Source organism: Hyaena hyaena, unplaced genomic scaffold, assembly GCF_003009895.1.
Source record: "Hyaena hyaena isolate Hyena2069 unplaced genomic scaffold, ASM300989v1 scaffold_834, whole genome shotgun sequence".
Lineage (NCBI taxonomy): Eukaryota > Metazoa > Chordata > Mammalia > Carnivora > Hyaenidae > Hyaena > Hyaena hyaena.
The window spans coordinates 291,174-317,972 of record NW_024081469.1 but is presented as its reverse complement, the minus strand read 5'-3'; the positions used below and the strand labels follow the sequence as shown (position 1 = coordinate 317,972).

Below are 26,799 nucleotides of genomic sequence, written 5' to 3'. Positions count from 1 at the left end.
CCTCTCTGTGCTCTCACCACTAGGCCTTAAACATGGGAAGTTACAGAAATAGGCATGAAAGTCCAGTAATAAAGCCACAGCTTGCTACCTGGAGGGCCAACAAAGGCAACTGCAGGGAACCTAAAAATACCAGCGATATTGTTGCAGAATTGGGTCTGGATCACCTGGTGTAAGAACCAAGTGGCATTTGGAGATCTTGGAAGGGAGAAGGTTTATTTTACACGTTGGGCTCAGAGGAGATCGTTCTCCATAGGTTTGAGCCCAGGCACTAGCAGAGGGAACAATTTATAGCCTGTTACTTCTGCATTCCTCATTAATTAGAGACAGGTGTTTCCTATTAGTCCTGTAGGCCATCTTACAACAGATTTTCCCTATCAGTATCATGGAGAGAAAAGGGCTCAGCAAGGTAATCCCAAAAATTGTTAGGGAATTCTGGGCTCCGCCCCAAGCTGCACACATATGTATCTGATTTTAATCAGCATACAAAAGAAATTATGAACTAAATTAACACATAGGCCTGTGCTTAGGTCTAAGACTGGCCTCTGGTACATACACAGGACAAATCTGAAAATAAAGCTGGCATTGGAACCATAGAATGCAGCCTGTAACTTGTGTCCTGAACCTAACTAGATCAATTGCCTACTAAAACAAAATTATCAGCATTCTCCATAGACTTTAAACAAGACTTAAGATCTCATAATACTTAGAATGCCTAGATTACAGTGAAATAAAAATTTCTGGGCATATACAAAAACAGGAAAATTTCAACTCACATGAGAAAATGTAACTAATAGTGACAAACACTGAAATTAAATGGAGTTAATTAAAACGGAATACTAGAAAAACATTCAAGTAACCTGAAACAAGGCAGGAAATGGGAAATGGAAGAATGGAAAAGAGAGAAAAAAATAGTAAACAAAATACAAGATGGTAGACATAAATTCAAACATGTCAATAGTTACACTAAATATAAATGTAATTATTGATACACACATTCTCCTACAAATTCCTAGGCCGTATATGCTAAGGAGGAAGTAACCATGGTACTGCAGTATAGATTAACAAGAGGGTCTTACCTTAGAACTAGCTGAGAAAGTTGCTTTAGAGAGCAGCTTTAAGCTGACACTATGGTGTCAAGAGGACTCCACCCAAACAGTGAGTTTAAGAAGTGCCAGTTCCAGTCTGGTTCAATAAGAATGCTGAGAGAGGTCTCCTGAGTGGCTCAGTCGGTTGGACTTTCGACTTCAGCTCAAGTCATGATCTCACAGTTCGTGAGTTTGAGCTTCACATCAGGTGCTGTGCTGACAGCTCAGAGCCTGGAGCCTGCTTGAGATTCTGTCTCCCTCTCTCTCTCTGCCCCGCCCCCGCTAGAGTGTGCATGCGCTCTCATACTCTCACTTTCTCAAAAATGAACATACAAAAAAAAAAAAAAGAATGCTGAGAGAAAGTGAAAACTGAGTAGTTGCAAGTCTCTTCCAAAGTAAAGGATTTGTGGAATCTCAAGTGCATTCAACAGTAAATACTATTAGAATCCAATCACTCCCTGGGAGAAATACAAGAGGAAGAGATATTGGGGTCCTGGCTGGAACAACATCTAATGAAGCTAGGTAGATCCTACCCTGCCTTGACTAATACTAGGGAACAACAGGGAAAAATGTGCTTTCACTTGCAACTGCCATTGCTGCAGGCAAAGCTCCTAGAGTCATTCCAGAGGAAACCACTCATACTGTAGCAGACAAGTGGGAGTCTTGTACTGTGCTTCATTCCCCACAACTATCCCACCAGAGCAGGTAAGTCCAGTACTACTGCCACTATGGTTACCTGGAAGTTGGCGATCAAGCATTCAGCCCCTCCCCAGCCCAGGCTAACTAGTACAAAAGCATGAGCCATCCCAATTCATGAGCCATGAATTCTGACAACTTCAGCTCCAGAGACTCCTGGGGTAAGTTCCTAAACCGCAATAACCACCAGCAGGATAGCTGTGCCTCCTGCTATCTACCTGGACACTCTAACTAAAAGTTAGAATATCTATCCATGTACCAACTGGTTGAGGACCAAAATAAGCAAAAAACAATTTTCCTGAGTTCTGTACATAGAGTTCACCCAGATCCTGCAAATATAAATCTCCAAAATTCATTACTCAAGCCATTCTGTAATCGTCACTGGATCAACATGACAAAATCAAGGAGGAAGCTAAATCCTGGCCTTTTCAGTCAAGCAGGTAAACAAATGCTCATGAGAATAGCACATGAACCAGAAAGATGACAGCATAAAACTGCCCATGCTCAACTCACCTCTGTGTGACTAAATCTGTTCTGCCCATTTCCTGATGATTTAAGAGAGCACAGTAGGTATTCTGAATCGCCAAATAATCATCCTCTACTAGGAAGACATATTAAAATCACTACAGAAGCTTTTTTCTCCAATTAACCTTTCCCTCCCTCAGCTGAGAATTGTGGACTAGATTTAATTGGTACAAGCACTCCAGGTGAAGGACATGAAGAAAATTAAGGCTTGCCATCAGTAAAAGCCAATATTCTGACAATCTTCTAAGAAGCCAAGAATTTGGTTAACTTTATACAACCTTGATAAACTGGGCACCACACCAAAACATGCAGGCTACTTGGCTTCACATTGTCTTCAATCAACAACATGCAAGGGCGAGGAGGCCCAATATGGCAAGTTACCATCCCACAGCTTAAGGATGACTCACTTTGACAGGAAGAGCAGAGTGTTTCATACTCATCTCATTGAATCCTGTTCATTCTAACATAATACCACATACCTAATATGCACCGCAGAAGCCACTTTGAGACTTTGGATCCAAATGCTGTGAGGGAAACTGGGAGAATGTTCTCAGTTTCTCTTTCCTCACTGTCATGACAACAGAGGGCAAAGGTGGCAATCAGGCTTTATACCTGGATGGATGGCATATAGACCTAGCCTGTCCTAAAATGAAATTTGGACCATAGTCACACATGGAAATGTTGAGCTCTGCTTAGCATAAAAGGAAACCAGGTCACAATAGAGGCAACACTTCATTTATTTTGTCTTTATCCTGTTCTTACCAGGAAATGTAAAGATGTCTACAACACAGTTTTTCAAATTGTAGGGTATACTATTAGTGGTTTTGAAATTAAGATAGTAGGTTGTAAACTTTCAAAGAAAAGGAAACAATAGCATAGGATAGAATGTAAAATATTTGTAGGCATCACACATAGTAAGGGAAAATAAATACTGTCTTATAAAATTTGTGTTTCAATTATACATGTGTCTGTGTGTACTAGGTTATGATTTAATTGTATTTCTTTCAGTTAGCTGTTATGAAAATGTCTGAAAACTACTGCTATAAAAGATACCTGATTGCCCAAATAGCATTTCTCTACAGCAATGCTATTGGCTTTGAGAGCTGGTCAAGTCTCCTTCCTAAGTAATCATTCCACGTACCATAGAACTTAAAGCCATCCCTTTGCTCTGCCCACTAAAATACAATAGTGCTCCCAAGTCACTGTAACAACAGCATTACAGAATGCTACCTAGGAGGTGAGGTCATCCTCTGTAAAGAAATAGTTGTCCACAGACATAAAGACTGCTAGTAGCAATTCATACTTGACAAGAAGAAAGTGTTTCCAAGTATCCTTTTCTATCTAGAGCTTGACCTCCAATAGAGATCACTTTGCAGGCCTTTAGCTGGGATATATACAGCTGCTCTAACTACTTCTGCAAATTGTCTTCTGTCCAAACACCCATCAATCTGATACTAAATTCATTAGCAAAATAATATGAAAAGAACACAACATACATTGCTATTAATGGACTTCCACGCATGTCACTCCCCACACAATGTACTAAAATTGGACTCCTCTCTATTTGAGTGCCTCCACACAAATATCTGCGCTTTTCAATACATAGGATTTCAGGAGAGAGATTTTCCCTAAAACTAACCAAGATTACTTATTTAAAAAACTCCCTTTCAAAGCTAAACTTTAGAATTTTCACCATCAATTTATGTTGACTGAGTATATACTCCTTGGTGGATCTTCCACAGAAAAGATCCATAGAGGAATCATGGATTTCTAGTCTAAAGAATTTATACTGTAATATTGTTTAGAGTCCAGATATTTCTTATTTCCTGTGACTGACTTGTGTGACAGTGATAAACAGCTCATAATGCTTCATCTGCCATCCTTACCCACAGAATCAAGGAACATTATAATATATAAAAATTTTAAAATGAAGATGATGTCAGCTGGTAGCTTCCTATTGGAGTATGATATTTACATATGCACTTGAGTTGGGGAATTTTTTCTCATTTAGAACAGAATAAAGTCTTTATTCAATAGATTTTAAGTTTGAAATAACAGACATTTTGAAGAAATCAAGAGAAATAGTCTGAATTTATAATTACCCCAAAATGGTAATCTTATACTTATTTTTTTCACAAACTCTTCCATTTCTGGGTAGCTTGGAACCAAACTATGTGTATCCATAATTTAAGGAGACCAAAAACTAAAAGTCATAAATGCTCCTAATTGTTCAAGTATTTTCCTTCCAGAACCTAAAAGAAAATGATCTTTCATCTCCAATGAAGAACTCTAATGGACAATTAACTAGAGACAGACAAACAAACCTTAAAGGAGTGCATTTATTTGTTTATTTGTAATAAATTGCCCAACGTGGGGCTTGAATTCATGGCCCCCAAGATAAAGAGCTGCAGGCCCCACAGGACGGGCCTGCTAGACTCCCCGAAAGAAGGGTTTTTAAAACAGAAAATCACACAGGGTGCTCATTTACTTTTTTATACAATAAAATGTCAAGGACTAAAATCCTGAGCACAAAGGTAGAGAAAAGTGGAAATAGAGACGATCACACTGTAAGTTTAAACTATAAAATGGACAAAGAAATATAAAAGACCATTTATTTTTTAAACGGGAAGATTGCTCCAGGGAGTAAAATTAGGCCACGTAGTGGAAGGTCTGAGGGGATAATCCAGGTAGAGTGTACACTGCAAGTCTTTAGTAAAAACTATCTAACGAGAGGAAAAAAAAAACTCTATTAGATATTGGGTAAGGAACCTAAGTAAGGAAAATGAGGCCACTTTTGCAAGGAATAGCGACACCAATACAAAGTGTGTTTTCTCTTGTTTCAGTTCTTTGTTTTTTTCTATGGCAAAGTAATAAATTGGCTACCAATAAGTAGGAAAAGTGAAAGATTAGCTTCACTAAATTGATAATGAAAAATATGTACGTACACACACACACAGTAGGGAAACATTAAGGAGATTAACCATGCCTCAGAGATTTGGAGCACACAAATTAGTAGATTCTAGTTTCAAAATATTGACAAATACAAAGTTCATTCTAAAATTAATCACTAAGCTAGATGTAGATCAATCAGTAGCATCAAATGGATACTGACCAAAAATAAAGCTGTGTTGTGAATATCTAACTTAGTTTATAGTTAGTGGCCATTTTCACAGAGTACTGAAAGTACACTGGCAATGTGAACCAATCACAGAACAACAACAACAACAGGTTTAAAAGCAATGTTGGTAACCAACATAAACAAGGGAAATATGTACAAAAGGATAAGATCCCCCCACAGCTTAACCCCAAGGAGTTAATTGAACACCTCATACCTGGGCTTCTTGTGGGATTAAACAAGTATCTGCAAGTACAGAAATCAGAATATATAATCTATTCAGATTGTCAAAAATCTTTTGATAAAATTTCATGGCAAAACTATCTAAAATATTTTTAAGCAAACATGGAATTAAGAATATGTATTTCTATAAGCATGGAATTACCTTAAATAAAGGAAGCAATTGTGAAATGTAAATGTGGAAAAGACAAACATTTTTCTAAACGTTGACTATGGAATTCAAAGTGTCATCTGAACATCCTTTAGACTTCACTGTCCTCTTCAGATTGTGAAATAGCAAACCACAGCATCATGAAATCTTAAAGAGCTGGGATGGCTCCCCATATACTACTGATTAAGAAACTAAGATTCTGGGGCACCTGGGTAGCTCAGTGAGTTTAGCACCCAGATCTTGGTTTCATCTCAGGTCTTGATCTCATGGGTTCATGGGTTTGAGCCCCACATCCAGCTCTGTGCCTGCTTGGGATTCTCTGTCTCTCCCTAACTCTGCATCTCCTGTGCTCACTTACTTACTCTCTCTCAAAATAAATAAATAAACATTAAAAAAGAAAAGACACTATGATTCAATGAAGATTAACAACTCCCCAAGGTTAAAACATGAACATCAGTAAGATTTTATAAGATATACAATTACAACCAAAGTTACCATATGAGTTCCCCTATGGACACGTGTTGAATATTATACATTACTCAGTAATAAAGAATAAAAGAATATGTATTTAAGCATGACCTTTGAAACATAGTCCTCCCAAAAGAACTTTAAAAGAATTATGGCACATTTCCCAAAAAAACTCAATGTGTTGTGGCTACATAGATGCCCCAAATGCTGGGCATCAACCAAAATGCTTTGAATCTAATCTTGAGAATTACCAACATTTAATAGCTGGGTAGGGGAGAATATGACTGCAAATGAGGTATCAGAGAATAATAAGCAGCATAGGAAAAAAAAAACAAGGAGAGTATGATCCCATGTAAAATGAGGGTGCAAAGCATTTCAAAAAGAAGGAAGTGTGACCACTTCCACAAGGTCAAATGTCCAATGAGATTTCAATAAGAGTTAGTTTGGTGAAGTGATAGAGGTCTCTGAAATAGACAAGGTGAATTGACTAATGTATTGGTAAGGAAACGGAAACAGACAGGATAAACATCTCTGGAGAAATGAGTGTAGTTGGAAAAAGAGAGAAGGTAGTAGCTAATAGCATTTTCTATCTTTTTATAAATGATACTAAAACTCACAAAGCCAGGAAGGTGACTCATTCATGACTACACCACCACCTTCCATATCTATTTGATTATTATGGTATAGACTATATCTCCAGACTCTTGAATATATCGTCTTGCATTCATCTTCCAATAACTCACCAACAGTGATAGGATAAAATCCAACCTCCTTAGTGTAGGATTTATGGCCTTTTTTTAATCTGACCAACGTTATTCATCTAGCCTCACTCCTTACTTCCACTGTAAGATGCGGTTGAATGAGTCAGGCTTTCCTATTCCTTTGGTCTTCCTTGTATACTGTTCTGTCTTCCTAGAACATTCCCCCATACAGCCACTCCTCCCCCTCACTTTCATGTATCAGACTCCTATTCACCTTTCAAACCTCCATCCAAGTATTATCTGTATGAATTTTTCCTTGAACTCCTACTATGTTCCTATAGTAGTTTTTTTAGGCCCCTCTTAAGTTATTAATACTTACAGAATTCTATTGTATTTAAGACCCCTGGAGCCCACCGGTCTCTTGAGAGCAGCCACCCTATATTTTCATCTGTATGCTTCACAAATAGTTAGCATTAATAAATGTTTTTAAGTGAATGAAAGGATGGATTTGTTACTAAAGACATAGTACAGACCCAAAGTACACTAGCTTTAGATGAGGTCATAGGTGGGATATACATAATTGGCTACTAGGGGAAACTAGTGATTTGTGAGTCACAGGTGAACTTATTTCCTTGAAAATTTTATGTATTTGAAAATTAGGATGAATCACATTCTGATGTAAAAAAAAAAGTTCGCTGAATTACCTTTCAATTTGGTGACTCTCTTCACTGACCTCAGCTCGTCCACGTTAAAAACAAGAATCACCTAAAAATGCACTACATACCTATAATATCCAAAGCACTAACGAGTATATGAAATTATAAATAATACATTCCTTGGTCTCACAGTTCACAATCTGGTGTGGGATTTAAGACAAGTGGAAATATATACTGCTTTGAACCACTTTCAGTGCTGTTTAGGCAGTAAGTGCCTTATAAAAATTTTAAAAAAAGGTATAAAAAGTGATCCTGTCTTAAATAAATGGTTTGGTGAATGCCCCTATAATGAGAAGACATTTCATCTGAGTATTCAAAGCCAAGGACTCTCCTTATTCCACACAAGGATGATCTCTCCTATTTTAAATAGGTTTTATGTATCCTCCTACTTAGAGGTAGTAGAATAGCCACAAATTAAATCACTTTGCCTACCTTTCTAGCATCCTATTTAAAATGTATAATAGAAATCATTAGAAATTAAAAACAAATCCTTTTTCAAAAGGATTCAGTTTAAGTGTCCTATGGTACAAAAACAGTTTTGTCCTTTCCTATTGCCATGCCGGATAGATGGGTGATTAAGAGGAGTTTAATGATTTTTTTCATGTGTGTTTCATTCAGAAAACTTGTCTTTCTAAGTGTTTATGTTTTTTTTTTTTTTTGAGAGTGAGACACACACAGAGAGAGAGAGAGAGAGAATGAACAGGAGAGGGGCAGAGAGAGGGAGAGAGAGAATCCCAAGCAGGCTCCCTGCTATTAGCACAGAGCCCAATGCAGGGCTTGAACTCATGAACCATAAGATCATGCCCTCAGCCGAAATCAAGAGCCAGATTCTTGACTGACTAAGCCACCCTGGCGCCTCTTGCTTTTACGTGTGTTTAAACCCCCAAATTAGAGGCCCCTTTGTCTTCCTTAACACTTATATGTTATGAGGGGTTTTGATGTATTTTTCACTGAACCCCCAAATTCAGTGTCTGTTAACATAAGACAGGAAGATATAACAGTGGGTAGGGGGAAAGTCTGCAATAATAAAACCTTTATTCTATTTAAACTTCAAAAGACTGAAAGCAGCTAAATTATCAATTTCTAGTACCTCAGCTATTAGATAATTGTCTACACCAATAATTGTCAACCTGGGAGAGGTTCATTTGAAAAGACCCTACAGGTGGTGATTTTGATCTCTACTTCCTCCACTTTGAGAATCAGTGTTCTTAACTCAGGCAGCTGATGCAACTGTAGTGACTCACCTATTCTCTTTTTAACAGTGTTATTTTTATTCTTTGGACTTAAAATTTTATCCCAAGCTGTAGGAAAAAAAATGCATGACCACTGGTCAATATAAAAGTGCAGGCCCAATGATTTTAAAGGGAGATTCAATATAACCCAAAATCATGCTTTTTCAGCATAATTCCCAGTCAGACTTGTCATAAGCCAGGAAAGAAGGCCTCAAAAGAACTTACTCAGAGCTTCTCTCTATTAGAATGGAAAATAAAAGGCATCTGGTTTGCAGTAGGGCTACAGACCTTCTGCATTTTGGTTTAATCAGAGATTTTCCAGAAATCTAAAATGATTATACATCTTTAAAAAAAAAAATAAGAGAACCATACAGCTTACTAGCTCTGTAAACAAAGAGAAAACCAATGATCTTAAGAGATGCCTATGGGCTCATCGTTTCACATGACAAAATGAGAAAGACTGGGTGTGGGGGGCAAGTCACATAAGTCTTGGATCATTGGAATCATTCTAACTGATGAATCTTCTTCAAGGAAAAAAGTGGGCTCCATTTCTGTTTTTAACAATCCAGCATGTCTGTAATAGTGCAACTAATGACAACCTTCCCGTTATTCTCACTTAAGAGGAAACCCTATAATAAGAGCTTCCCAAAATGTCAAATAATACTTGTCTCATAACAGGGCTTCTTTGTTCATTCACCATGTCTCTTTTGATATGCACAGATAATAAAAGTTCATGTAAAACTAAAGGTAATATAGAGCAGAAGCCAACACTAATTCTGTATAAATATGTCTGATTAATAAGAGTGCCATTGTTATGGTTATTTCGTAATGTCACGATTGTTACAAGAACAGAGGATAGAAGTACTCTTACTCTCACTGTTTTTGTTCATCCTCTGTCATCCAACCAGTTTGTGAATTTTTGTTTAATGGGGGAAATGAAGGATAGATTTTTGTCCATTAATTATTTCTGTTTCATTAGTTCATCTCGTGAGCTGTGAAACTAGCTTTAAATTCAAGAGAAAAAATTAAGGGTTTTATTCTAAAATTAAACCTCACATCCTCTAAAAAAAAATGAATACATGCTCCAGGTTTAATACATGCTCTAGGCTCCCTTTTTCACATGCACAACTACTGTATTGCTTTGTTTCTCATGAGCTCCTGAAAGATAAAATTTAGCATGACAGCACTAAAACCTAGCTAGGGGCCTAATATGTTAAACCTAAACTATGGTTTAATTCTTTAACCAGAAGAAAGGTTATAGGTCAGATTCAGTTCCAGAAATTAGAAACGCATCTAGGTGAAGTAATAAAAAATTCCAGAAATGAGTACAGTATATGGTTCCTTATTGGAAAGGAAACAGGTAATAGAAAACAGAATAAGTTCACAGCAAGCAAGCCAGGCTGACCGATTTTGAAAACGAGTCTAAGGCTGGTAGAAAAGTTTATATTGTCATTATTTTGCTTTTCTCTTTAAATTCTTATCTCCCAGATCCTGGCCTCCCCCCTTGGGGCAGCAGCATAATATAAAAACTTAACAGTCGATCTTAAATTTAGCTGACATTTTTATATCCTTCACAACATACTCTTTAGATTGCACCCAAGAAGGAGATTATTAAATAGTAGCAGGAGACAAGTTACCAGGCCATTTTGACTGAACAAAAAACAGCACTATGCCTTCTTGCTGACAAATCAAACAACATTTATATAATCATTATAATCAATTTCATAAGTAAAGGACTATTAATAACTGGGGGGCGGGGGAGGAAAGAAATTCTATTTCTCCCAAGTCCCTTCATCAACTCCTCAAGTCCTACATTAGATTCAGCAGTGGAGGAAGCTATGCATGAAAAAGAGAGGACTCAGCTGAACAGGAGTCTCCTGTGAAGCAGATTCTGTCAGTCAGAAGGCAAGGACACATTTCTGTGATTATTTCAGCCTATTTTTTTGTAGTAATTAGCCAGAGTTCCATTTTGCTGGGGTTGGCATCGCTCACAGCTCACTTATTTTTTTTTTTAATTTAGGCTTTTCTTTCCTTTTTATAAAGTAAATTTACATATTTTCAGTCTCTCAATCCCTTCTATGTTTTATTTATGAATATAGCCCTTCTTGATGGTAACTTTAATGTGAAAGAGGTAGTAATTAATGTCCCAATCTGCTAGGTTAATCCCTTTCCACACTCTCTACAGAGAAGTTTAAGGTAAGTAACAGTTTACAGTCAATATTAGGTTTAATTATGCTTAATGAGAGTTAGTGTCTCTGTTTACTAACTGCATTTAGGTGTGTGGATCCTAGATGAGTTTTCCCTTGGCCTCATTCTGATTTGTTAATAGCGCCACTGTGTACTGTATACTCAGTGCTTAAATCTATAAAGCTGCTCCTAGAGAACAAAGCAAGTAAGGCACCTGTTTCAGTTGAGACACCATTAAATGAGTGCAGCCTTAATACAGTAGCATCTTTCTTTGGGCAGGGAGCTATTATTTTATAATGCTTTCCAAACAGATCCATTTGAGAGGAGAACATTGCCTACAATTCAGATCCTGGGTAAGTCTATACATATACAAAGCTGTTTCAGACTAAGTACAATCATCAATAATGGTTAGTATAAAATCATAGAGCATTAAACACTCCTAAGACTTTCTGTTTCAATTCTTCCATGTATTTCACATGTGAAGATCTAAAACCTCCTTGACAAGTCACTGGTTTGGTGCTTTTTTTCCTTAATAAATGCTTTTTGTCTTAAATTTGTACTTAATTTTATGCCTATAGGCATAACAGCATATAGGACACAACATTTATTTCCTTACTGAGCTATAGAAATAAACACCAAAACAAGTGCTCAGACCCAAAGGAAATCATGCAACAACACAAAGGAAATTTAGTACACATGTTTTTTAAAGGATCCCTTTTTGCTCTGTTTGTGTTGCAGAATTCTGAGTACAACTGATAACATTGATATTGACAGACAAATATCTATTTGTCTACCTTTAATAATGTCTACTGATAGATATTGATAAACATATTGAGAGGATACTGACAGACAAATCTTTCCTTTTTTAAATTTTTTTAATGTTTATTTTTGAGAAAGAGAGAGAGACAGCATGAGCAGGAGAGGATCAGAAAGAGAGGAAGATACAGAATCTGAAGACAGGCTCCAGTCTCTGAACTAGCTGTCAGCACAGAGCCCGACGTGGGGCTCGAACCCATGAACCGTGAGATCATGACCTGAGCCAAAGTTGCACATTTAACTGACTGAGACACCCAGGTGCCCCTACAAATCATGCAAGAAGCATTTATTCAATACCTTGTCTGAGCTAAACACAAAAATGAAGAAGGCATATTCCCTTCCCTCAGGAAGCTTACCATCTGAGAACAGAGATAGGCATCACTAAAAACTAACTATGAGACAGTGTTAGAAATGTTATACTCTTGTGAGCAAATGTGAAGGAAACATTGAGAAAAGATGTATTGACTCTGTAGTAGAGGGTAAATACAGCACTTTATGGGCCACGTGAAGGCCACAGCAGGCTTACTGAACTGTAAGAGCACAGGCATAAAACATGGCAGGACATGGTGTCTTAACACAGCAACAGGGCAGTGTGGGCAGGAAGAATTATGTGCATAGGGAAAGAAGGTGAGGTAAGATGGGAAAAGCAGTAGAGAAGTTTGGAAGTTCGGGGCTCAAAAAGTAGATTGAGACCTAATTAAAAACTAAATTTTCAATGTCATCCTGTACTAGCTTTTAAGTAATATGAAGAATAGGAAAAGGTGAATCTTTATCAAACTAGGGTGAGGTCAGTATAAAACTTGAAAATTAAACTGAATTGTTTCATTCTACTGATCTCCAAAAACTATTTTTAAATTTTATACCTCCCATAACGTATTTACAAGCCCTTAAATTTAGTTCAAAAAATTAATTTTTTGTCACGGGTAAAGAACATTTCTAAAATGTGTCATCTAAAGGATTGTTTGATTATATATATATATATATATATATATATATATATATTAATCGAAAATAATGGGGAGAAAAGCTGGTAGATTCATAGCCCAGGACATTCTGGGAAATCTGAAAATGTTCAAATATACGAATATTGGGTTCCAGGTCTGACACAAGGTGAAACTGGAGTTTTGACTCCTCTATGTTTCAGACATAGGGTAGGAATTCACACTATCTATAATGATAACTACTGTTTACTGAGCATGTACTAAAAGGCATTTTGGGGGCACGTGGGTGGCTCAGTTGATTACACATCCAACTTTTGATTTTGGCTCAGGTCATTATCTCACAGTTTGTGAGATCAAGCCCCACTTTGGGCTCTGCGCTGACAGAGTTGGAGCCTGCTTGGGATTCTGTCTCCCTCTCTCTCTGCCCCTCCCCTTCTCAGGCTGTCTCTCAAATTAAATAAATAAATAAACATTTAAAAAAATTGCTTAGAATTAGTTTCATAATTGTTTGGCCTTTTGGAAATTCTACATGTTGTTAGTATATACTGCCTTTACTTTTGCTTTTAGAAGAAAAAAGGGGGTAAACATTTCCTTAAAAGTCACAAATTCATGGGTCTAAAAGAAAAAGAATACATTCTAAGTTATATACTTAATCTGAAAAAGATTCATATATCTGGATGTCTCTCTGCACTTAGCTAAACAGACCTTTCTGCTATGTCCTTTACTTCTCAGTGCCCTGAGCTATGCACATCTGTGAAAAACACCTGACCAGTTTATATTCTCCTCCATCATGCTACTGTGAACCATCTGGAGAACTTTCAAATTACTGTCAGATACCCGGCACTCATAGGAAGGTACCCACTTCTATACCCTTGCTCAAGGAAAAAAAAGAGAAAAGCCTAGATTCAAATAATTAAAAAGTCTCCATCACTATAATAAATATATGTGAATAAAAAGTCAGTCTTCTTCTGATACCAGAGTTATATAAAATAAGTATGATCTTAGGGTTAACTCACAGGTTATTATAGAAAAATCTTTATGGGTATGTATAACCTACTTAATGCACTGCTGGACATATGCATAAATACATTTGATGATACCATGCTTATGCAAGTTAGCTATTTATTATATTTGAATATAATGCATAAATTCAAATATAATAAATATCTACTATTAACATATTTATATATAATATATAATAAATACAATAAATAGATATACATGTAAAGACACATACATTTATATTTCAGCATTTATTCCTGAAAGTTAATGAAAAAATACTTAAATTGTTTTCATAACATAAATTCTAACTGAAGTAAAATGTCCTTTAAAAACTATAATTAATGGCTGCTGTGTCAAACAGTGAACCAAAGGGTCAAACCTTATAATTCACAGTTTGAGAGGTCATAGCTCAAATTATAACTTTAAAAAACTGATTATCTGTGAGTAATTTGACAAATCCATCTAATATACTCTGAATGCATATAAAATCTTTTTGAGAGTAAAAAGGATGTATGTCCAAGTGGACAGCTGATGGAGGAAATGGCCTTTTTACTGAACAAGGCTGAAGTCCAGCATAATGACTTGGAATGCCTTTGAATGAGCACAAAAGGCTTGAAGGCCAAGCAGTACACACATCCAGGCAAGCATAATGAACAATCTGATCAGAAAACAAAAATATTCCACACACATGTCCAGAGAAAGGAAGGAAAAATATACATTTCGATCACCTACTCTTTTATCACCATAGCAATTTATAACCAAATTAACAGGTAAACTCTGGACTACTAATAAATAAGCTTTATAAGAAATAATATTTTGTAATTTAAAAAATACTAGAAATTCCCATAATTTTTCAATCTGAGATTTGAAAACACCTACATCATATATATGAAGCCCAGTTTACAAAACTGTTTTCTTTATGTTTTAAAGCAAATGCTGCCTCATCCATCTTCATCCCAAGGCCACCCGTCCCATAAAACTTAATCTGAAATAATTTGGCCAACCTGCATATTTTTAATATGAAAATGATCTACTATTATTAATAAGGAGAGTCACTGAGGATAGTTTCTTCACTATAAATTCCCTAACCTATGCCAGAATTGAGAAGTCCAGCAAAATAAGTCATTTAATTTTGTATCTATGTTTGTAATGTTTATTTATGTGTTTAGTATATTTTCCTATTAGACTGTAAGCCCCACAGGAATAAGGGCTATGTCTCTACTGTTCGGCAGTTATATCTAACACCCAGGATGTTCCTGGCACAGAGCAGACATCCAATAAATATTTGCTAGAGGTAGGAAAAAAGGCATGGAGAGAAGGAAGATGGGAGGCCTATGGTTAGCTAGCCTTCTCTCCATTATTTGTGTGGCTATGGGGAGAAAAATCTAAAAACATGTACATTCTCTTTGGTCAGTCTACCTACTTAGCAATTCACTGATCCATCTAACCATCCCAGAAACGAAAAGGATTTAAAACAGTTTCCAAAAAGTACATAGTTACAAGATAAGATAAAGTAAATGGAAATTGAAAAATATGGAAATTACAGTAGGAAACAAGATGTTTATATATGCATACATGTAAAGACAACTAAATCATAGGAAAGGAAGGGAATTTATTTTCTCAATTTCTTCAGCTTAAATTAATATTATAACCACTATTATAATGCTCTTATTGTAACAAAACACTAAGAAAATATTTACTTGTTCCTCATCTGGCCATACACTATAAAAACCACTACATAACCAGGTTCCTTGTATCATAAGCCATAAAGTCTATTGGAGGAGATAAATATTCAATTAAAATAAAAATGTAATAAGTAAGTTATAATAGTAAACATATAGGTTTTCATGAGAGAACAAAAGCAGGATTCTTCTCTGGACCAGCAAAAATGCTTACATGGTAATTGCTTTACTTTGATGCCACTATGTCCTGTTCCCAGTCTTTTCTGATATATATAAATATCCCTGGCTCTTGTACAGGGAACTATATGCTTTCAAATGTTAGTAGTACAAATGAGGCCTAAACATGCAAATCACTATATCATAAGAAATCACATTTGAAAAACGTCCGTTTTCTTATAAGTGAAAGCCTAACTCTGATTCTACTTAGCCTGGTAATGTGCTTCTGTCATTCCGTTGGACCAGCCCACACATACTGGGTTCTTGATAGGTCCTGGGCTCGGCCATCTGGCCCTTTATTTACTTAATTCTTTTTTAATACTGACAAGTGTATTAGTAACACTTCCTTGATCACTGGTAAATATAGAGCCACCACACAACCAAGATTTTCCCTAATTCTGAAAGTCACTAATTAGTTGTGGGTAGGGGTTGGGGAGTATTACAAAGATATGTTGAGCAGTACTACAATAAGTAATCTAATTCCCAAGAAGAAAGCATGTTAATCTGCTTCCCACTTCATTAGAGGAATAAAAAACATCTTGTCATCACTAAAGGATACAAAGAGAGACCTGGATATTAGGGGGGATGGTAGATAGGGAGGAAGAATGAAAGCAGCGTTTAGGCAAGAAACACAAATCCCCTACATATCTTGGACAATGTTCACGGTTTTCTTGGTATCTTTTGATTAATCCATTTAGCAGCGTTTCATAAGTATAGTTTATTCATTAATAAATACAAGCTTGCAAGGGAAATGAAGGTAAATGAATCCTATTTAGAGGAACTCATCATTCCACCATACTTATGTTAGATAGTAGGCTACTGGAAGCTGCCTTAATCTTTTCAAACCAGCAAGGTCTCAATTACTTGCGCTTGCAGAATAAAACAGTGTAAAGTTAAAGGGGAGAACACAATTTTCAAAGGGGCTAAAAATCATTTATAGAAAAGATATGGTCAAATTATAAGTACTGAAACTGAAAATTTATGTATTTTAAGTCCATTAGAAAACATATTTATTTGCAGGGTTTTTTGTCTGCAGGATAGGAGACAATCTAACAGATTTAATATTCCATAAAATTCCTCAAAGAATACTAGCTGACTGTTGTATGTGTTAACAACAGCATCAAGTTTAAAATATCAACTCTAACTCCCTGAAATTAAAGACTCTAACTATATACATAAGGTTAGGTCAATTGTTCTCATTTCTAGAATCAATGCAACATCAGGCAAAAGCCTTTAAAGATTATTTTGGATTTCAATCTACCTCCTTTGTTCATAAACATTTAGGGGGAAAGGATGACATTCTCTTATAGTACTTCCCCCAAATAACTAGAATCTCAATGAGAAACTTATAAAACTGCGAATTGTGAGGTAGGTATTAGTATTTCCTTGACCAAATCCTGTAACAAATGAATAAAAGCTAACTGGTACATATATGGAAATAAATTGGTGAAAGGCAAATGAATATAATAAGGAGGAAAAGTATATGGTTTAATATGTAATTTAAGAATTGTCAGCAAAGTGTGGCATGTATTATTTACCAGTATGTGGAAAAAGAAAAATAGATGTTTTGGTATACAAATAAGTGCATGTATAGATACATAATAGAAGCTCTGTGTTACAGTGGAACTGAAACTTCTCTGGGCAGTGATCAGCTAAGAAGGAACAGAGACAGTTACAATGCAGTGATTAACTAGTTGACAAATCTATTATTCATGGCAGGTATGTAAGCAGTCAGTGCAGCGATGTTGGTGGTCTCTACTCACCAAGCAGCTTTGCCAGTACAGACTGGATGTCTGGAACCAGGCAATACACAAAAACAATAAAACCTATAGCCAGCTAAAGGAAGATTCAGCTCAATCCACATCCAATTTTAAACAGTACTAGAAATCTCCATTCAGAACGTTTTCCCTTGGGATTAGCATAATTGTATTTATAAGATGTTGACCAACATTTATGGCTGTTTATCTTCCTTTGCAAAACAACAGGTCAGAAACACCTATGTAGAAATTCCCAACATATTACCCCCAAAAAGTGATTTTAACGTTCGTTGGCAGAAATTTCTGTTGATAGGTATAACCATCATGTCGTTACATGAACAGATGGTCAAAGTGTGTCCATTTCACTGACAGTGTATTATCTGGGTCTTTTTATCCCTGAACAACCAAACCAAACAAAAGCACAATACAGAAGAGGTCATTGTCCCTTCCCTCATTTGGCTGGCAGCTTCATCTGTGAAATATGAAAATAAAAAACCAACACAGACTATAATTCCCGCATAGTGCCATTTCTGCATAACATTTAATCGAATACTTAAGTATTTGTATCCAAAAGTCATCCTGATGTTTGTGAAGATGGGAAAATACGCGAAATCTTTAAAAATCTTTTAACTCCATGATCTCCAGTAAAAGGAGAAAAATAGCCATATTTCTTCTTCTTTAGGGTTTTTTTTTATCTAACCAACAATTTATAGGAATAAAATGCAAATTAAAACTCTTTATTGGTACTCAGGTCTTTTAATGAAACCTCAGGGAAAAAATATTGAAAAAAGGTAAATCACTATATTAAAATCTTTTTTCCTCTGAAACAGAGGTGCTCTTTCTTTGTATATAATATTTTTACTGAATAATTTCTAAGTATTACAGCCGAAATGTTCATAACCAAATGAATTCATAGTCTAACAGATATCCAGTCACCAACTACTACATTTTATACCATGAGATCTCTGAAAATACACACACACACTCACACACACACACGTTGCTGTTTGGATGCTTAATATGGTAGCTGCACCTCTATAACTAATCTAAAATAGTTTACCTTGATTTGGTGAAATAAAAATAAATAATATTATGAGGAAAAGGAGAGATTGAAAATTAAGGATATATTTCTATCTGTAACAGCTACTATGAAAAACAACGGCTGAGAATTATATTACCAAAATGCATCTACATATGTGGCTATGGAAACTTATGTGCAAGAATAGTGCCACTACCCACTTTCAAAAAGGGCTGATGAAGTATCAAGTTTAAGAGTACATCTTTCATACTTCTGTACCTTAAAATATTGCCGAGTATTAATTTTTCATCAAGTTGTCATTTTCTCTGACATTTGGTTTTATTAATCAAGGCATTTATCATTAATTTGTAGAAAATATCGTAATTAAGCCAAATAAAATAAAATCCTTAAAAGGTTAAAATTAGAAAGCAGGTGAATTAGAACTTTGACATTACCCTGTTGACATACTGGAGCATTTTGAAAGTATGGGAATCAAGTCTTTGCAGTGAGTTTGGTGCCTCAATCTTGGGGCTGGCTGGTTTTTTTTTAAATGTTATAAAGATTTGATTTAAAGCTCTCTGACAGTTTTGACATTCAGGTGAAAGTACTGCTGCTGCATTTGGAACAATTTGCATATCCCACTGCTAAACGGAATGTTTGAGGTGTGCACTGGTGTAAAGAAATTAAAAACAAGCTATCACACATGCTTAAGTGTATGTATTCACAAAACTGATGGTTGGATCGCAGCGCCCCATCCCCCTCCAATGTAATCAATGATTTACTCTTCTATAATAAATTACCCTACCATGTTATTCTCGCTGGAAGATCTAACCATGCATGTAAGAAGCAAAGTAATTACAGCCCCCTCTTGTCTCAGGAACCTACTTCAATCCCTATGAGCTCTTTATACACAATGCAGCAACACAAGTCTATTGTAAACTTCTTGCCTGAAATTCTGGACTTCTGGCTACGAGTAGCCACTAAATCTCATCTGCATGGTTTCCTGCACAGTTTTGTTGTCTGCAACAAATGCATTTTATCTCTTATGGTTAGTTGTAAACCTCTTCCCGAGGAGGAATGGGTGCTGACTTCTTGGCTTTGAGTCAGTCTGTCTATTTAAGAAAAGGGCAAGGTATAAATGCAGAAGAGTTCCAAACTGATTTCAAAACGAGGAAAGGGCCATCATGCATTCCCATAGAGAAGGAAGAAAACATACAGTAACACCCAAGTAGGCTGAGACATTCTAAGATAACACAAAGGTTCTTCTTTTTTGACTTATAATTTCAGATTATTTTTATGTAGACATAGAAAAAAGATATTTAATGTGTTAAAGGGCAGTAAAGGAAAGACCTGAGGCAGTAAACCCAAGGCCTTAAATATTATGAAATATTCAAGAAGATAAAACCCATTCAAGAAAATATCACTGGACATTACCTTCAGCCTTCAGAGTCTCAAAGGGCAATTCTTAATACTTGTTTTTGTGTGCCTTTAAAAAGAAAATACTTAAAATTAAAAATCGTGAAGTAAACAATTTACATTGCCAAAGCATATTTATGACCAGTCATGAGATGTAGCTGAATTTATATATGTCAACTAATATCTATAGTTTTCAAAAGAAAAATAAAGGCTAACACATTCATTTGCATATGTGCGGTACAAGTACATAGTAAAGTGTGGCACAAATACACAATTTAAATCACTGTGTGTATAGGGTTTAGATGTAGACCAGGATATTTATTACAGTATTATTAGAATTTATTTATTTATATAATTAAAGGTTTTTTCATTTATGTTTTTATAAATGAAAAAGCTAATTCTAAATAGTTTTTATCCCATGTATTTGTTTATTCTTCATTATCAGAGATTTTGTAAAAATCTACTTTGTATAATATACTGGTAAGTACTGATGAGGTAGGAGAAATTCAAAGACAAAACACAGGTGCTGTCCCCAAAACAATAAATGAGGTTAAAGAGATTGCATAAGGGAAGATAATCCAGAGAATGAAAAATAAGTGGATGGAACGAAACAGGGAGCAGAGGGTAACATGTTTAATATAGCTCGAACTGGTGCACAGTACCTATTGCACTGACATTAGAACATGGCTTTGCGTTTCCTGTCTCAGCAAGAAAGGCTATGACTCTAGGGTCCTACTCATATTTGGAGTTAGGAATGTCAAACAAATGGATGAGGCACTTTTACATTCCTGTCCATCCAAATGTTTGATAGTAGAGAATCAAAGCTAGGACCGGGAGCAGTGAAGCAGGCAGGATGTTGAGGTGCCTTTAAAGCCAGTTTAGTGAGTTGGAATATAAAAAAAAATTAAATAGAAACAACTCTCCTATTAAAAACTGAATTTGATATTTTATGTCCTCGGAAAGCTACCCTCTAAATTTGCTATGAAATCTCAATGATGACCTTGATGTCATATTTACTAATAATCTCCACAGAGATTTAGCCATTCAAAGTCTCAAAAGCAGTTTTACTAATGGAAATGCATACATAAACATAAGCCAATGCTATCAGCCAGTGCATCTACAGTAAAAAATAAACACAAAAAAACACATTAAAATGACAAAGATCTAAGGATTTTAATTGGTTGGATATTTAATATGCATTAATAATATTTTATGAAGGAAAAACAAAGAACCAAACAACAAACTATACTAGGAAACCAAAACAAACCTGAGTTTAAGCTGTACTGATAAATGGGATTGAGAAAGGGAAGGTGATATCCCTGTCATAGTTAGGATACATGAGTAATACAATAATTCTGCAACACCAAACTTTAGAAGAGGCATTGAAAATTAGAATCTTTTAGGATGAATGAGATCAGAACCATCCATCATGGATAAACAGAGGATAACAAAGAAGAGGGAAAAAATGTTCAGACTGTAGGGATGAGGTGGAGAAATTTTAATTTGGAAAAAATTAATTTGGCCATTACATGATATATTATAAAGTAATTTTTATTTATGTATTGTCTCCCAGACTAGAATAGAAGTGCCAGAAGGACAGATGCTGTATTTTTCACCGTATTCCCAATTTCATGAAGAGTGTCTGCCACAAACTAAGATCAATGAATACTTACTGAATGAAAGAATGAACAGCGTGACCAACCTATGAGACAGGCACTAGGTCTACATCCATTTACAGATAATGAAATTGAGGCTTAAAGAAGTTAAATTTTATATATTAAACTTTGCTGTTTTGCAACTCTGAACTTCTACAACCCATTGTTTAGTCTTCCATTCAATATTCATTCTAGGAGTGGAAAGCAAATAAGCAAATAAGTTGTTAAACTTACAATGTCATATAGTTAGTACAGTGAGTGCAAACCACAAGGTAATGGCATTGAGAGTTACATGGGCTGATATTTTAAATGGGTTTGGACAGGAAAGCTCTCAAAGGAGGTGACAATAAGGAAAACTGTGCATGAAGTGAGAGAGTCAAAAAAAATATCTGGGGGACTATTACCAGCTATTACAAGAGGAAAAAAGTTAATATATACTACCTTGCTTTGTACAATGCACACAGCAAGCAATATTCAATAACTATTATTTTATTATATCACTCTTATTTTTATAAATAATGAATTTCCCTACTAAATTTTAAATTTTTCAGACATTCACTTTTCTTTCCCTATAGCTCCTTAAATGCCTAGCAAATATTCAATAAAAACTTACAGAACTGAAAATAGGAAGACACAACTACCGTTCATTAATTAGAAATAGTAAACAGACTATATGAATATGAAAAAGTCATTATTTCATATGGCTGAGTGAATGTGACTCTGATAAATCACTGTCACATAATCTTTTCTGGATTTAAAAGAAGGAAAAACATATAAAATGTCTAGAGTCAGTAGGTCATAGTTTTAAAAAGAAAAGAGTAAAAGGAATCAGAAAAAAATGAGGTTACCGATATTAGGCCACTATCTTGACCATTTACATGCTCTGTTTGCCTCCATCAGATTAATACATTTTTCTACCCCAAGGACTCTACCTCACAGGCTTACGATTCTTTTTTTTTTTTAATGTTTTATTTATTTCTAGGAGAGCGAGAGAGAGCGTCAGCAGGGGAGGGTCAGAGAGAGAGGGAGTCACATACTCTAAAACAGGCTCCAGGCTCTGAGCTGGCAGTCAGCACAGAGCCCGACGCGGGGCTCGAACCCACGAACCCCGAGATCATGACCTAAGCGAAAGTCGGATGCTTAACTGACTAAGCCACCCAGACGCCCCCACAGGCTTACGATTCTTTAGGTCTTCCTAACATAAGCACAGGGACTGGTATATAGCAAACATTCAATACATCTTTGTTTAATTAAATTTGGCTAAAATTATCTTTAGTAGTTCTGATGCTTTAAAGTTAGTCCAAAATTTTAAAAATAGCATTGGTGGTATAGTGGTGAGCACAGCTGCCTTCCAAAATTTAAAAAATAAATAAAACCAAATAAGAGGTTACAACAAAAAAAAATATCAAGTATTAGGTTTTGACTCTGCAGCAAATGAGTAGAGAACAAGGTTCATTTTTACCAAAGATTGAAATATAAGTGATGGTGTGGTACCAGCAGCAGAAGAGACAGACTAGTGGAACAGACCATAGGGACTCCAGTATGGGGCAGCATTTTCAGTGTTGAGATTGTTCTCTACCTCCTCCCAATCACCAAAATACAAATCAGATGACTGATACATCTGAATATAATAAGTAATCAAAGAACTATAAGAAAACACATGTATAAGGGCACCTGGGTGGCTCATTCAGTTAAGCATCCAACTTCGGCTCAGGTCATGATCTCACGGTCTGTGGATTCCAGTCCCTCATCAGACTTGACAGCTCAGAGCCTAGAGCCCGCTTCCGATTCTGTGTCTCCCTCTCTCTCTCCCCCTCCCCCACTCACGCTCTGTCTCTCTGTCTCTCTCTCTCTCTCTAAAAAATAAATAAAACATTTAAAAATTTTTTTAAAAAAGAAAGCATGTGTATATAATTTTCTGAACTCCAAGGTGAGAAGGCCTTTTAAGCCACATCATCAGTAGTGGATTATAACATAAACATAAGGATTTATGAATTTGACTACTTAAAATTAAAATTTTTTCAAAGCCAAGAAATATCTTTTGTAAAAAAATTTATAGTTTATTTATGAGAAAGAGACAGAACATGATTGGGGGAGCGGCAGAGAGAAATTGGGAGACACAGAATCTGAAACAAGCTCCGGGATCTGAGCTGCCAACACAGAACCGGATGCGGGTCTCAAACCCACGAACCGCGAGATCATGACCTGAGCCGAAGTCGGAAGCTTAACCAACTGAGCCACCCAGGCGCCCCTAAAGCCAAAAAATATCTTGAATAAAATTGAGGCCAACAACAAAAAGAAATATTTTTAATGTATATGACATCATAGAGTTAATCTTAGTAAATAAATGGATGAAACAAATATCTCATTTTTTCAAACGAATAAGAAATTCATTAAGAGGAGCTACACAAGCTAAGATATATAAAATAATATAAATCTGTAATGAATATTTTTTAATAATTAAACTGTACTGAAAAAGTGCAAACAAAAATAGCCTAAATACTCCATAACAGTGAACTGGTTAAATAAATGATGTGATACAATAATAAGCTTTCATTAAATACAGGAAGTGAAAATTTACAAAGCATCGTAAGCTTAAAAGGCAGGTTGTAGAGGCGCCTGGGTGGCTCAGTCAGTTAAGTGCCTGACTTTGATTTCAGCTCAGGTCATGATTTCACGGGTTGTGAGTTCCAGCCCTGGATCCAGCCCTGCATGGAGCCCAGCATCCATTCTCTTTCTCTCTGCCCCTCCCCCACTTGTGTGTGCATGTGCACATGCACTTTCTTTCAAAAATAAATAAGTAAACTTAAAATAACAGGTTGCAAAGTGGTCAGAATAAGTAACAATTTTTAACAATGCTTTTAAATTTTTTTAATGTTTTTTTTTTTTTTTGAGAGACAGAGACAGAGCATGAGTGAGGGAGAGGCAGAGAGAGAGGGAGATACAGAATCTGAAGAGGGTTCTAGATTCTAAGCCGACCTCAACGCCGGGCTTGAGAACCATATTATGACTGAGCCAAAGTTGGACGCTTACTTAACTGACTAACCCACCCAGGTGCCCTAACTTTTAATAGTTTTTTATATGATATAGACTGCACACAATATGAGTAAATAAATGTAGATCTTATGTATGTGTGTATATATGAGTCAGAAAAAACACTTATGCATTAGAAAAAGCACGTAAGGACCTATACACTAAATTCTTCCTAGTACTGATCTAAGAGAGTAACATTATGGCAGATATTTTTCTTTTCTTTTCTTCTTGTTATTTCTTTCCAAATTTTCTACAATAAACACAAATTACTTTTTATAAACATAAAAGAAGATGGAATGAGGAGGAAGGAAAGAAAGAGAATTAAAAAAAGAAAAGAAAGAAAAATAAGATTTGGCAAAAACAGCAACCACCTGTAATGGTATCTATTAGATTCCTGGAAGCCAAACTTTAATTGATCACATCTTTAAGTTTTCAAAGAAATACACAGCCTGGAATGTAGAAAACTTAAGAAGTTTTTTAGTATATTTATAGCATACTATTATAAGAGAAAACAGATAAAACATGCATCAGTGTCAGTGATAGAACCACTATAGTTATAATTTCAAATGAGTAAAAATTAATAGCAAGCAATGATAACTTAGAACAAAATAAACAGAAACTGCAAAAGGCTATTCTCTACCAATAATCAGAGAAAACAAGTCTTCCTCATTAAATAAAAATTAATGTATGAAGTTTGGTTGTATCTCATCAATAATGAAAAATGAAAACAAAGTTGTAATCCTTAAAAAACTTCAGAAAGAACCTGTACATACATGGTTAAGAGGGCAAGATGCAGTCCCTCGAAGACAGGAAAAGGCTAATTTTAGTTCTAGCCCATAATGGGGCTTCTCAGAATGAAGGTATTCATTCTGGTTTAAGATATTACCAGAGTTTCTAAAGTACCAGAGAATCTGATAAGTTCTATGGTAGACGTCTCTAAGAATCCATAAGTGACCTGGCCAAACTGCATAATGAAGCCATCTAAGATCAAATCAAATTCCATTGAACCAGGCTCTAGGGCAACAACAAAAGACTATTCACTTGATTCAGTCATACTTGCTGTTAGGTATTTCAGTTTCTCTTCCAAACAGAGGGGAAAAGTTCAGAGAGATTATATACTAAACACTTCTTTTAACCCTAAAATCTAAACAATTTCTTTTTTTGTCACTTGTCTCTTTAAAAGTAACCCATCCCCTTTCCTTTATTATGTGCAGCTTTACTCTGTTCATTTTTATTTCCCAATAGCAGAATGCCTTAAATAAATTCTTAAAAACGAACACACCAACAAATAAATAAATTAAAACTCAATGACTATAAAAAGTACACAGTCTAACCTGCTTAATTATTAAGAAGTAAACAGAATGCATTTCTGAATTATTTACTTAATCTCCTTACACTAAAAACTTTAAAGTTTTTGAGCTTGGAATGTGTACCCTTTCTAAGAACCCATAAATCAATTATTTTAAAATATTCTTTTAAGCTATTTTAATAAAAGCAATTAAAAAGCATCAAAGTAGATGTGAATTTAAACATTTGCATAAGTGTATTAGAAATACAACACATTTTTAAGATTTCAGAGGTCAAGAAAACTCCTTTCTACAATACATTTCGACAGAATGAGTAGAAATATTCTCTACTAAATTATATTAATGAGATTGATATAATACTGGCTTTGGAGCACTTATATAATGTTCTTATGCCTAAGCGTATCATAAGAAATATATGATTATAAAACTATGGAAAATGTTAATAATTCTGAAACTAGAAGGACAAAAAGAAAGAATGAACAGTAAATAAAATTAATCATTTTATCTGGACAAACTACTAGCTCAGCTAAGAATGACGGCTACTTCACACAAGTGAATACTGATTACCTGGAAGGCCAGCTAATTAAATTTTCTGGCTAGCTAAGTGTTCACCAGAGAAAATAAAGTTTTTATTTTGATTCTTTTCACTAAAAACCAAAGACGTACTAGCAGATTTTCCTGGTTGGTAAATAGGGTTTTATAATTTTATCTTCATTAAAGATGAAAAATTTATACTGCCATAGAGAATGGTCCTTATTATTTTCTTGTGGGGTCAGGAGATGGAATAGAGGGTGTCATAAGCCCCTCTGAGAAGATGGGGAAAACCAAGGATCTCTTTCT

The 26,799-nt window shown here is 35.5% G+C and overlaps 1 long non-coding RNA gene across 2 annotated transcripts in view; it reads right to left on the bottom strand.

Moving 5' to 3' along the window:
- Positions 1–26,799, bottom strand: part of LOC120222097 — a 513,003-nt gene that overhangs the window by 340,705 nt on the left and 145,499 nt on the right. For both annotated transcript variants that reach the window (XR_005525965.1, XR_005525964.1), the window contains one exon: positions 19,983–20,034. This is a non-coding gene — a long non-coding RNA (uncharacterized LOC120222097). The remainder of the gene's footprint in view (positions 1–19,982; positions 20,035–26,799) is intronic.